The sequence below is a fragment of the Ambystoma mexicanum genome, chromosome 6q (assembly GCF_040938575.1).
Source record: "Ambystoma mexicanum isolate Mex_15411 chromosome 6q, UKY_AmexF1_1, whole genome shotgun sequence".
In the NCBI taxonomy this organism is placed as follows: domain Eukaryota; kingdom Metazoa; phylum Chordata; class Amphibia; order Caudata; family Ambystomatidae; genus Ambystoma; species Ambystoma mexicanum.
The window spans coordinates 552,150,513-552,163,035 of record NC_090937.1 but is presented as its reverse complement, the minus strand read 5'-3'; positions in this window follow the sequence as shown (position 1 = coordinate 552,163,035).

The following is a 12,523-nucleotide window of genomic DNA, read 5'->3' as shown; positions in this document are numbered from 1 at the left end:
AATCAAATCAAACCATGCCATCCCAGACATGAGATCAGGCAGCTTGAGCATGTAGAGACAGATAAAGTCCCTTGAACAAAAAAGGAGAAAATAAGTGGGTGTAGTCAGGAGGCAGTGACAAAGAAGTTAAAAAAAAAAAAGTTGATTGTTATGATGGCACATAAACACTGTAATATATGTAAAAATATATAATATAAATAAATAAATAAATAAATAAATGCACATATAATGGAAGCTCATGGTTGGTGTGCAGAGAGAAAGTGTGTTAAATATTGAATATCTGCTTGTTTTCTTTTAACTTGTGTTTAATTTCAGAAAAAAAAAAAAATGAAATATTTTTACCAAGCATGTTTTATTTTTGGCAAAAGGATGAAGTTAGTATTGTGCTATGTACTTAATCTGTTTATTTTCTATTTTGATTTATACAATTAACATTATTTGGTAGGAGGTTCCGGGCTCAGAGGCCACGGGAGACGATGGAGTCCTGGAGTCCCCTGGATGAAGACCAAAAGATGCCTGCCTCCAGGTGGAGGTGAAGACAAAATAACCGGAATGCCAAAAGAGATGACTACTGTGGATTCAAGATTGCCAAGATGAAAGAGTACTCGAATGAACCGAATAACATCGCTGGTCGGGACATACCAAAAGAGACAAAACAAAAGTTCCGGCATATGAAATTCCACGTATTTATTATTTTATTTATTTATTTTAATTTGTTATATTAATTATTTGTTTTAGTTAGTTGTTTTATTTCGTTGTTTTTAATTGGCTTGGAAAATTTAAACTTAAAGTAATGCCACTTCCACTGAGAAGGCAAATGTGGAACATTTTATGAACTGATGGACTCAGATGAAATTTTGATTGCAAATTTTCATTGATGCACATGAATATTCATTTTGTTGGATTGCTATATTGTAAAAAAAAAAAAAGAACAAGTTGTTTTTAGGAATTGGCTTGGATTATAGCCTAGTTCTAAAAACAAAAGGAGGGTATATGTAAGGATATTTAGCGTGTTACAGCACAGAGTACAGCACTACTACACAGGTAGCAAACAGCACAGAGTACAGCACTACTACACAGGTAGCAAACAGCACAGAGTACAGCACTACTGCACAAGTAGCAAACAGCACAGAGTACAGCACTACTACACAGGTAGCAAACAGCACAGAGTACAGCACTACTACACAGGTAGCAAACAGCACAGAGTACAGCACTACTGCACAAGTAGCACATTTTTTTTTTTGCATTACCACCACAAGGGTGCGGTGCATTGCTATATGGGTTACCAGATTAACAAGGAAAGACAGGCTGTTCAGTCAAAAACGATTTTAATATATAAGATGCAAATCTATTTTTACAGTTAAAAGCACACGTGCTCATTTAAAAATGCACACTATTTTCACCTGAAATGCCTATGGTGCGAGAGACACATTTGAAAATTAACAGCTAACCTATTAACCATTAACCTGACTAATAAAACCTTATTTAACATAACCCACTAATAAAATGTGTTCTCCACTGCAGAATTAGGCATATTTTGAAAGCCATTTAAATGTGTGTGCAGATTTTTTTTCTTCTCTGCCTGCTTCTCCGTGTTTTTGTGCACAGTAACTGCAGGAAGAAGGAAGTCAGATTTGCAACAATTGCAAATGTATAAGCGAAGCTATTGTTGAGAGTATGAGGATGAGAGATGATGGATTTCATTGGGACACGTCATACAGAGGGCTGAGATGAAAGTTTTAGTGGGCAGTATCGGGGAAAAAGTCAGGCAGACATTTTTCTGCACTACTGGGGAGAAGACCTGGCTGTGGGACTCCTGACTGAATGCAGATCCCTGCGTCCTGCTACAGTCAAGATTTGGCAGTCGAGATTGGGGAGATCTGAAAGAAGGACCTTTCCACTGGCTGAGGCGTTCCTATCTGAAAAAGCTGAGAATTCCAGGCAATGAACCCGGTTTGAGAAGGCAAGCGTTCCTTTTTGCTGGAGTTAATCCAAGGGAGTCACATTCACAAAGAGAACAGCCAAAGAGAACAACTAAAAAGATAAGGTAATGAGAAGTGTGGGAGCTGAGTGTGTACGGTAATATGCAGTCAGTGTAGGATTCCTGTGCATGCCTTAATCAAATGCGAATGTTGCAATTTGAGTTCTGTTCTCCGCCACGCTCTTTGCAGTGTGTCATAGACAATGCTTTTACTGTACCATTTTATTTATTTCTGTAAAGAGTGAGATCGTGTTTAAATGCAACTTTTATAATACAGAAAAATATTTGAAAACAGACGGGTGGTGTATTTAATATTTACCATTACAATGCCGATGAAGTGGGGGAGATTTTTAAACAGTGCAATGGTCATTTTAAGACAGATGTGTGCATGTCAGATTCAGTATGAACAGTTGTGAGTGATTGTAGCATAGCTCGTTGGAGGTACATGAGCCAACGGGAAGAGAGACTCTCAGAACATAGCTCCCTACCGTATATAAGGTAGTGGAAATTACCACAAGATTACCATATATAGCTCTCTGTCGTAAATAAGTCAGTGAGATCGCCCATGGTGGCACACTATCACTGAAAAATGTGGTTTTCCTAAAATGTAGGTCTGAGGTCTCTCTAGTGATTACACGAAAAATCTAAGAAAAGATAAGGGATTTTGGACATTGGGGCCACAAATAAAACAAGGGAATTATGCTCACCAAAATACCACCAACCGCGCCTACCACCCACGCATACCAAATATGCATGCCTGGGTGCTGAAATAATGCATGTTCACTGTATTATTGTTGTACATGGCCCAATCTGAATACAAGGAGTGATTGTTGCTAAGTTATATTTCGGCGGTAAGAAAATACCGTCAGGCCCCAAATCTCCACAAAATACCCTACAGTAGTCTTCATGACCATCAGTCTGGCTTCAGAGCTGCCAGAAGCACGGAAACTGCTCTCCTGAACATCCGTGAGGACCTGCTCTCTAACCTTGACTCTAACACCCCCTGTGTTCTCATTTTGCTCGACCTCCCTTCTGCCTTTGACACTGTCAACCACACCATCCTGCTCATCCGCCTCTGTGATAACCTGGGTATCACTGGTCAGGCTCTGGTGTGGCTGACCTCCTTCCTCTCCAATCGACCCTCCCAGGTCCAACTGGGTTCCTTCCTCTCAGACATCTTTTTCTCTACCTGTGGTGTCCCCCAGGGTTCTAACCTCTCCCCCTGGCTGTTCAACCAGTATCTGGTCCACCGCATCGCTGCTCTCTGTCCCAACTTTCAGTGCTACGCGGATGATACCCAACTCATTTTCAGGCAAACCTCGGCCTCCTCTTCCCCTTCCCTCATCTCTGACTGTCTCTCTGCTATCCAGGAATGGTGTGCCGCCAATGACCTCTGCCTTAATGCCAGTAAGACTGAGATTCTACTTATCGGCACACCCACTCCCTCCTTCCCTGCAGCTCTCTGGCCAGCCTCCCTTGGTCCTCTTCCTGCGCCTACCTGCAAGGCAAAAACCCTTGGGGTCATCTTCGACTCCACACTCTCTTTCTCTCCTCATATATCTGACGTCTCTAAGAAGTCACACTACCAGCTACACCTCCTCAGAGGGATCCTTCCCTTCCTCTCCTTCCCCCAGAAGCACACTGTCTCCAGAGCCCTGGTTCTCTCGAAGCTGGACTACTGTAACAGCCTCTATCTAAATCTTCCTGCCTCTACTCTCCGCCCTTTGCAACTCATCCAGAACAGGACTGCGAGACTTGTCCTTGGCCTCAAGCACAAGGACCGTATCTCTCCAGGACTGAAATCTCTACACTGGCTCCCAGTGGCTGCGAGGATTAAGTTCAAAACCCTCTGCATTGTCCACAAGGCCTTCTGGGGCCTTGGGCCAAAATACCTTCAACTCTCTCTTCCTAAATAACTTCCTTCTCGAGCTCTTCGCTCATCCACCTCCAACTACCTCAGGGTCAGCCGCTTCTCCAAGCAACGAGCTGGGGGTAGATCTCTCTCCGCAGAAGGGGCCTCCCTCTGGAACAGCCTTCCTGCCTCCCTGAAACTTGAGGAGAACCATCTCAGGTTCTGGAAGCACCTCAAAACCTTCCTCTTTGCCTCCGCTTTCTCTCCCTCTCTCCCCTGCTAAAATCACTGAACCTGCACCGAATCTGCTACTGGGCCACTCACCGATCTCGGTCCTTGGCCAAGCCTCTCTTCCCTGCACTGCCTACCTGCACTACGGGACTGTCTCTGTATCCCACAGCCCCTTCTCCCGGCACTTACCTTGCACTTGCCACCAGCTGGCCCTATTATTTATCTTGTATTCTATTAACCACGTATTGCACTTTCCTTGCACTTGCCACCAGCTGGCCCTATCAATTATCTTGTATTCTAATAACCATGTACAGCACTTTCCCCCTCTCCCCTTCCCCTTGCACTTTTTCCCAGTCCCCTCTCCCCTTGCAATTGCGTGGTCTGAATGACACCTGGCCTAGTAGGATCGTTGTCTGTCTCCCTTTGTTCCCCCCCCGTCTCGTCGCGCCTTGAAACACTTGTGTATAGGCGCATTACAAATGCCATATCATATAATAACATAACATAACATAACAACCTGGCTGGGACTGGCCTAGAGGGCAATAGGACACTGTCTGCAACTAAAACACAAACTGCTAGTGTGGGTTAGTCTTTTGGGTCAATGTGGGACACTTTTTGGGCCAATGTGGGCCAGTTTGATGAGTACTTCACTATGAACCTTGTCGTTTTGACCATTGTTGCTGAAAAAATATTTTTTAAATCGCACAATGTGTTAAATTTTATCCAAAAACTCCCCATTGGGTACTATTCAAACAGTCTGTCACAGAAGGAATGAATCACCATTTGCAACTGTGGGACACCTTTTCATAGGTGCCCGAGACAATTGTATGCCCCAGTCCAACCCTGTGTACAACACATATCTGAGTGCAGAGAGGTAGAGAGAGAGAGATAGTGTGTGCCTTAGAGCCTTTATGCGTTGAATCGACAATGCATGCTTATGCTTAGCACATGAGTGTCTGCTAATCAGAATCCCTGTTTAAAAATATCCCAGGTCTAAATTGAGCGAGGTGGAAAACCTTCCAGCTCTGTTGCTGTCAAATACACACTTGCAGTTTATTTCTGTTAGGGGATGACCTATCTGACCCAGATATAATCACTGCTTCAATTGACTTAGGGCCAAAGGAGCAGCAAGGTAAGCAGTGCTTGAAGCCAACAGCCCACGGCCTTTTACAGCTGGAGAAAGTGAAAGACTGGAGACCCTGAGAGCACCAAGCCAATACCTTAAGCCCACAGAAGTGCCTGCTACTTTTGGAAAGGGGCTAGTTGCCACTGATGTGCTTACTGGAGTGGAACAGGTTGAATTACTCCAGAGTTGTCTACTGGCATATAACCAGAACCTTTGGTGAAGTATACAGTAGTGTCAGACCTCAAGGGACTCTGAGAATCGGGTGAGTTGTCATTAGCTGTAGGACACAGTCTGTCTGATATTTGCAGGTCATGAGGGACTGCCCTACTCTAGCTGATCTGTGCAAGAATGTAGAAAAATAGGCTCAGAGGGAAGCCCCTAGGATGTTCCATGTGGACTGGGAGAATGACCTCCAGGACAGTGAGCAAAAGACTTCTGAGGCAGGATACAACTGAACACTGGTTGTGCCCCAAAGCCACAGTATGTCCCCACTGGAGTTGGTGCACCGCATTCCCTTAGCAGGCCACATGATAGTGACCGCAACAGCTGTCAGACTCTCTGCATATTTATACTGCCCTCAGATGGGTGTACAAAATAAAGTAATGTGTCCCCCTTAATTCGACTACCAGTGGTTGGGCAGGCTTTTGAGAGAATAATCATGTGCATTGTGGGTCCTTTGGATCCCCAAACCACCTCAAGGAACCAGTGCATGTTGTTGGTGGTAAATCAGTACCCTAAGGCAGAACTCTTGAGGAGCATCATAGCACATGTGGTAGTGATGGCTCTGACATGGACATACTCTTGTATAGGGATCTCTATGGAGGTAATTTCTGACATGTGCTCTTACTTCATCTGTGCATATATGAAGGCCATTTGGGAGGGGAGTGAAATACCTACTTGTTCTCTACCTTTTTCCACCCACAAACCAATGGCTAGTTGAACGATTTAACAATACCCTTAAAGACATGATAGGTTGCTTAGAAGAAAACCAAAGGAGGAAATGGGATATTTTCCTGCCAGTCCTTTCTGTTTGCCTACTGGGAGGTGTCAGAGAGTAGCCTAGGGTTGAGCTTGTGTTTGGCTATCCTGTTGGTGTCCCCTACATCTGGTGAGTGAAGGATGGGAAGGTATCCCCCAATGTCCTTTACAAGACATAGAGGACTGCATGCTTGGCTCAGATCCAAGATGACCAAATACAGGGAACAGAGTACTCAATATCTCAAGTTTAGCCAGGAGCTCATGAAATACCGGCATGGCCACAATGCTTCAGTATACTGCTGCAGACAGATGATCTGCATTATGAAACAGGTCAAACTGAGCACTAATCAGGATACATAGAGAAGAACAGTGAGGTTAACTACCTCATTAATATAAAGGCTCTGAGGCAGCCACGCAGGGTCTTTCAGGTTAACTGGTTGAATCACATTTACAGCAGGGATGTCTTGGTGTTGGATTGTGTGCCGGATGATAAGATTGTGGAGGAAACAGATCCCCTTCCAGACTTGCTGAATACAGAGTCCAGAGAGGCGTTCCTGAGGAAAAGTTCAGATCTCTGCACAACTCACCAATTTAGAATTGTGGGACTGCCAGCAGCTGCTATTCCAGTTTGCAGGTTTTCTCTCACTGTGGAAAGTATGCCATTGAAAGTAGAACTCACTGGATGTTTGACAAGGTAAATGACTCACCAGGGATAATGCCTACAAATTGTTGGTGATAGGGGCAATTGAGCCAGGCCATAGCATGTAGGCTAGTCCTGTGGTGCTGGTACCCAATAGCTCTAGCAGTGGAAAGACTGACAACCACTTTTGTGTGGGCTGCAGAGGGCAGTATTCTATCACCAAGACATATGCTCACCTGATTTCTTAGGCAGATGCCCTGATTGAGCCGGTCAAGTGGCACAGCGAGTAGTGCAGAGCTTGCTAACGCAGGTTCGAATCCCGGCAGGGCCAAACTCAGCCTTTCATCATTCCAATGTCAATAAATGAGCACCACACACCTTGGGTAACAATAAGCAGCGCTCGGATACCTGAGGGTTTGTAGTGCTATATAAAGGTGAAATAATAATAATTATTATTATTGACAGATTATGCACTGCAAAATACCTGTGAACCTTAGACCTCACTCACAGTCGCGTACTGCCAGTTCAGCTTAACTAGCAGAACAAGAAGAGGTCATAATTTTCCACACCAGAATGGCATTACCAGTTTACTGTTATTCCCTATTGATTAAGAGAATGCCCCTACCACCTTTCAGGGGATGGCGAATATGGTCCTGTCTGGGTTAAAATAATTCAGATTCGCCTATTTAGTTGCTGCTGCTGTCTTCAGCCATACTGGGGAAGACCAACCACCCCACCTGAAATATGTGCATCAAACCATGCAGAAGGCGGAGTTCACTATCAATGATTCTAAGTGTCCGATAGCAGAGGGTACTCTTTTTTACTTAGGACACCAAGTAGGTGGTGGTAGGATACAGTCTCTCCCATCCAAAGTGTCAATGCTTCTAAGTGTCTGATAGCAGAGGGTACTCTTTTTTACTTAGGACACCAAGTAAGTGGTGGTAGGATACAGTCTCCCCCATCCAAAGTGCAAGAAGTGAAATATGTTGTCATTCCCACCACCCAGACATAGGTTGGAGCCTTCTTGGGCCTCAGTGGATAAAACATGCCTTTCATTTAGGGGAGTACCCTGACACACACAAAGTTTTCAAAGAAAGGACCCTTGGTTAATGCCTGAAAAACAGATTTCCGAGACTTCAATGGTGTATGCATGGCCTGGCCCCAGTTCTAAAGACCCAAGATTATGTGCACGACATTAAACAGCAGTGAATTTAGAAGTGGAGCAGTGTTAGCACAGGTAAAGTAAGAGGTGGGCGAACAGCGATGCACCAACTCAGCAGGCACTTCACAATGTGGGAATGCCACTGGGCCACAGATGAGTTTTCATTTGAAGTAGTTTGGGTGGTATGAAAGTTGAAAAACTACATTCTGGGTCTCACTTTGCTATACAATTACTGACCACAGAACTATAAAGAGGCATGTCAGGAGAGAATTGCAAGTTGCTGAGTTGGTCCCTATCCCCAGAGGGACTGAATGTGGACATCTAGCATAAACCGGGGTCACAGCACTCAAAAGCAGATTTGAGGATAAGCCTGTCCTTAGGAGGATAGTGCTCAACCTTTTGAATGCAGACAATTCTGTTTCTGACCGGACCACCCTGTTTAAAATACTCTATTCCAACAATACAGTGTACTTATGTGCCTTACTGTAACACATCAACTGACATCCATAGCACCTACTCTGCAGTGGCATGGAGCAAGCTCAAAGGTCAGATGTTGATTCCTGACAGCTGCTCTGACACAAGGGCCCTGGAGTCAGAGGTAGCACTTAAAGTGTTTTCACCTGTGATCTAAATTCTGATGATTGTGTAATCGAGATAGTCTGATGGCACACACATCTGTAAATAATAGCAATGTCTGGATTGGGATAGTGACTGCTAGAATCACACAATTATTAAGCTACATCAACTTCATGTTGTACGTGTCAGCTTTTTGAGCAGGGCTTACCTGTGACAGAACGGTTGTATATTGGCATCTAGGCAGACTGTCTCCACAGCTGCCACATTGAACACTAGCCAGAATGCTGCCCATTTGATTCTCCAGCAGGATGGGGAACACCTTCCACACCCAAAAACCTCTCCCCAGGATGCCTCCTGGGAAAGCAGCTTTAGAGGCAGCATAGACATAACAACAACAACCTCACATCCCACCAGAATGCTAATTAATGGAATTCTTTTGAAGCTAGCAGACAAGGGAAGAGTGTGGGGTTAGAGTAGCCAGATAGGAAAGGTAGGCTTTGAGAAGGGTACCACAATCTTGCTTTCTATTAAGATTCATCTTCCTTTTCCTGTTCCCTGAGTTTCCTGCAAGCAAGAAGTGATTACATGGCTTCTGTGCTGCAGTAGTACAAAGGTGATCAGTGGCTAAAACACCTACTAAGCCCTCACACTTCTACAAACCAACAGCGATTTCAATCATAAAAGTCAGACAGGCACAGTAAAGAGATATATCATATTTGCCTTTTGTGGTAATGTTGGCGGAGGGAAGGCTGTACTCTCAGAAATGGTGTGAATGTGAGCCAGTTGCAACTTAAACAGCAGTAATACACAGTTAGAAATTAATGAATGTCAAATAAAGGTTCTATGAAAAATGATATTTTAATTTAAAAACTACAAAAAACCACCCTCTAAAAGGAGACAGAAAATGCAGAATGGAAATATATAAACACACTCGATACTTTGTCAGAGAGGAAAGACGGGCAAGAAATACAACAATGTGTTAAAAGTGATATGTCTCTCTGGAAAAAGGTGACAACGTGTCTTAACCAGTCTCTCAGGCCCCAAAGGTTATACCAGGCAGACAAGGTCTCTTGAAATAACCTAAATCACACACAGCTTTGTACAGTTGTGGTGCTGGGACAAACAATGTTAAAAGGTGTCCTGTTGATCTCAGCAGATGAATCACCATGTAGTCGGATTCGAGTGGGTGCACTTTAAGGTTTAAGGTGGCATCGAGTGATGTGAGTGGGTTGGATCTCCATAAGTAGTTCAACAATCAATTGTGGTTTGAAACAATGATTACCACTTATTTGGGTCAACAAGGGATACAATGGTCCAGCGGTTTGAGGTGAGCTACGATGCAAAGTACTGGCAGCTTGATGCTTAGTTTGATGAATCATTCAAAGTAATTTGAAAGGTGCAATGATGCCAGAGTCAGAGAAGTGACGACGCTCTGCTGGGACAATGTGCTGTTGAGCCAATTAGATGATGCGAGCATGGTGCTCCAAAGCTCGAGAAAGAGTGCCAAAAGCAGCACAGCTGCATCCCTTTACTTTGTGTACAGCAAACACTGCTCAAATGCAGTAAGATCAGTTTGATGCAATGAAAGAAAACAGAGATCATGGCTGTTCTGTCTCACAGGATGCTGTCAGATCCAATCGAGTTGGCTAAGACAAGATGAGTAATTTCTGTATCTGCTCTCATGCCTAGAACGGTTTGCAAGAAGAGTAGCAGGCCTCGATCTCAACAAGTGTTGCCCCCAATGTTCCTTGGGAGTGTATAGGACGCAGAACTTGCTTTTCTTCTTCTTCTACATTTTTAAATGGACTTGTTAAGTTAATGAACAGCAAAGAAGTGTCTATTCAGACACTTTTATAGTATTCTCCTAGACCTTGAAGTTGAGGGTTTGCTGGAGAGTAGTGCAAGGAAGGCATGGTACCAAACATTGAAGGCAAACACAAGTGACCACAGTTCAAGCGTGTTTGAACTTCAATGGGTTGGTAAAAATCCTATCTAACCCTAAGGCTAAGGATGGGAGCAAGCTACGGCCATCAAATAATAATAATGCAGTCCTAGTGGAGTCTCTATCAAAATAAAAGGGCCTATACTAATAAACCTATTGCCAATCCTTACCTCTAAATACAAATGTTGCGGAAAAATAATGTATGCAAAAAGAAAGTGTTCAAGAAATTATATGTCATTATATTATATTTCATATATGAAATTATATTTCACGATTGGCCTCCCTTGATCGGGCTTGGACCACGGATCTTCCCCCTTTGGGTTCAGACCCCTTTAGCACAATGTTCACAATTGGTCCCCCTCGTTCAGGCTCAGACCATGTAATCTCACTTTCTAAAGATGTCCTCTTTGTATCAAGAATCAAAGACTTTAATGGGTTCTGGATAGACCTTGTTATCTCCATGTATGCTTGAGAGGATTGCTCAGGGGCAACAGGCTTGTCTTGGAAGCAAGACGATGCAGAGCAACACAGGTTCGATCCCTGTGTCAGTGCTTAGAAACCTCCGGGTATTAAGCACATTATAAATAACCCATTAAAATTACAATTACACATGTGACTCTAACTACAGTAACATTTAATTGGTCTGTTGCTGTAACCAAATCGGCCCTTATGGCAACCTGTTTGCTGCCTGAATCAATTAACTTCTTTACGGGTCTTCCATCCACCATAGCTTTTTCACATGTAAAGTCAGTTGAAGACTGACATATACATATGCTGAAGGTTTCTAGATCTGTCTCTGTTTCTTCCCACTCTGCCCTTTTAGGCACCCTATTTCCATCGGTTCTTCTTTTCAATTTTTGGGGCAATGTCAGGCCAGATGGCCAGTTTCTTTACATGAAAAACTAGTACGAGGTGACAGTTTAATTCATTTAATTTCTTCTCTCCTGCTTTCCTCTCTCCCCTTCTGTCTAGTCTTCTGGCTTCTATTCTCTCTTTCGGGATCCACTCTTTGGATTTAGAGAGCCTCCCTTCTCAATCTAGTACTTGGGTTTGGGAGCGTAAGTAGGTTGGTGATCTTTCCGCTCTTCGCTTCTGTGTACAGAGGGAAAGTGTTTTACTGCGTCTGAGGGGTTTTGGGCAGTCTCAACAGATATGACTAAGGTGGGTAAGTTTAGCTGCAATACTGCTTTCTGTAAAAAGGGAGGTAAAGAATTGGTGAATTGTTCCACAGCGATCATTTCTTCCAATTCTTCCACAGTCTTGTTATTCCACAGGGATACCGTATTCTTAATTTGTTCCCCCAATTCGGCAGGTGTTTCAGTGGGGTTTAATGTAATGGCCCTTGATTTCTGTCGATAGAAGTTACAGGTTTGGCCTACCCTTTTAAGGAGTCCTCCTTTTAAGGATATAGAGGTTGCCCGCTGTGTAAGATTAAGTAGCTGGTAGGCGGTATATGGTTCACCTTTCAATTGGGGTTCCAAAATAATATTTGTTTAGATTTTCTTCTCATTCCAATTGCTCAGCTATTCGCTCAAAATTAAAAAAGGAAGTTCCCTAGGTCTTCACCCTCCTGATAAGGTTGTAGTATGCCTTGAGGTAGTAGGGGTTTTGCCTGTAAATCGACTCATTTTGTTAAGTTTTCTTGAAGACAGGCTTTGCCCTGAATCTGATGGGAAGTCATTTGGGCCATTATAGCGCCAAGGTTGCTCATGTCTTCCAGGGGAGCAAGGGTTCCTTCTGTGATACTTTATGAGTAAACTTCTTCTGAGAGGGTTTCCAAGTTGTCTGACTCCTCCAAGCTTGATCCTAATAGAGGGGAAGATCTGGGATGTATTCATCTCTAAACCAGATGGACCAGGAACTGAAACTAGTCTGGTACCAAAAAGGAAGGGTTCGGGAAAAGGTGAATTCAGGGAGCTAGGTCTAGTGAACATGTTTAAGGGTCTTATTTTTAAGACTATTCGATCCCATTGTTTTAGGAGATAGGAAGAGTATCTAATAATACCTGGGTTTTGAAAAAAAAACTAATCTTGTT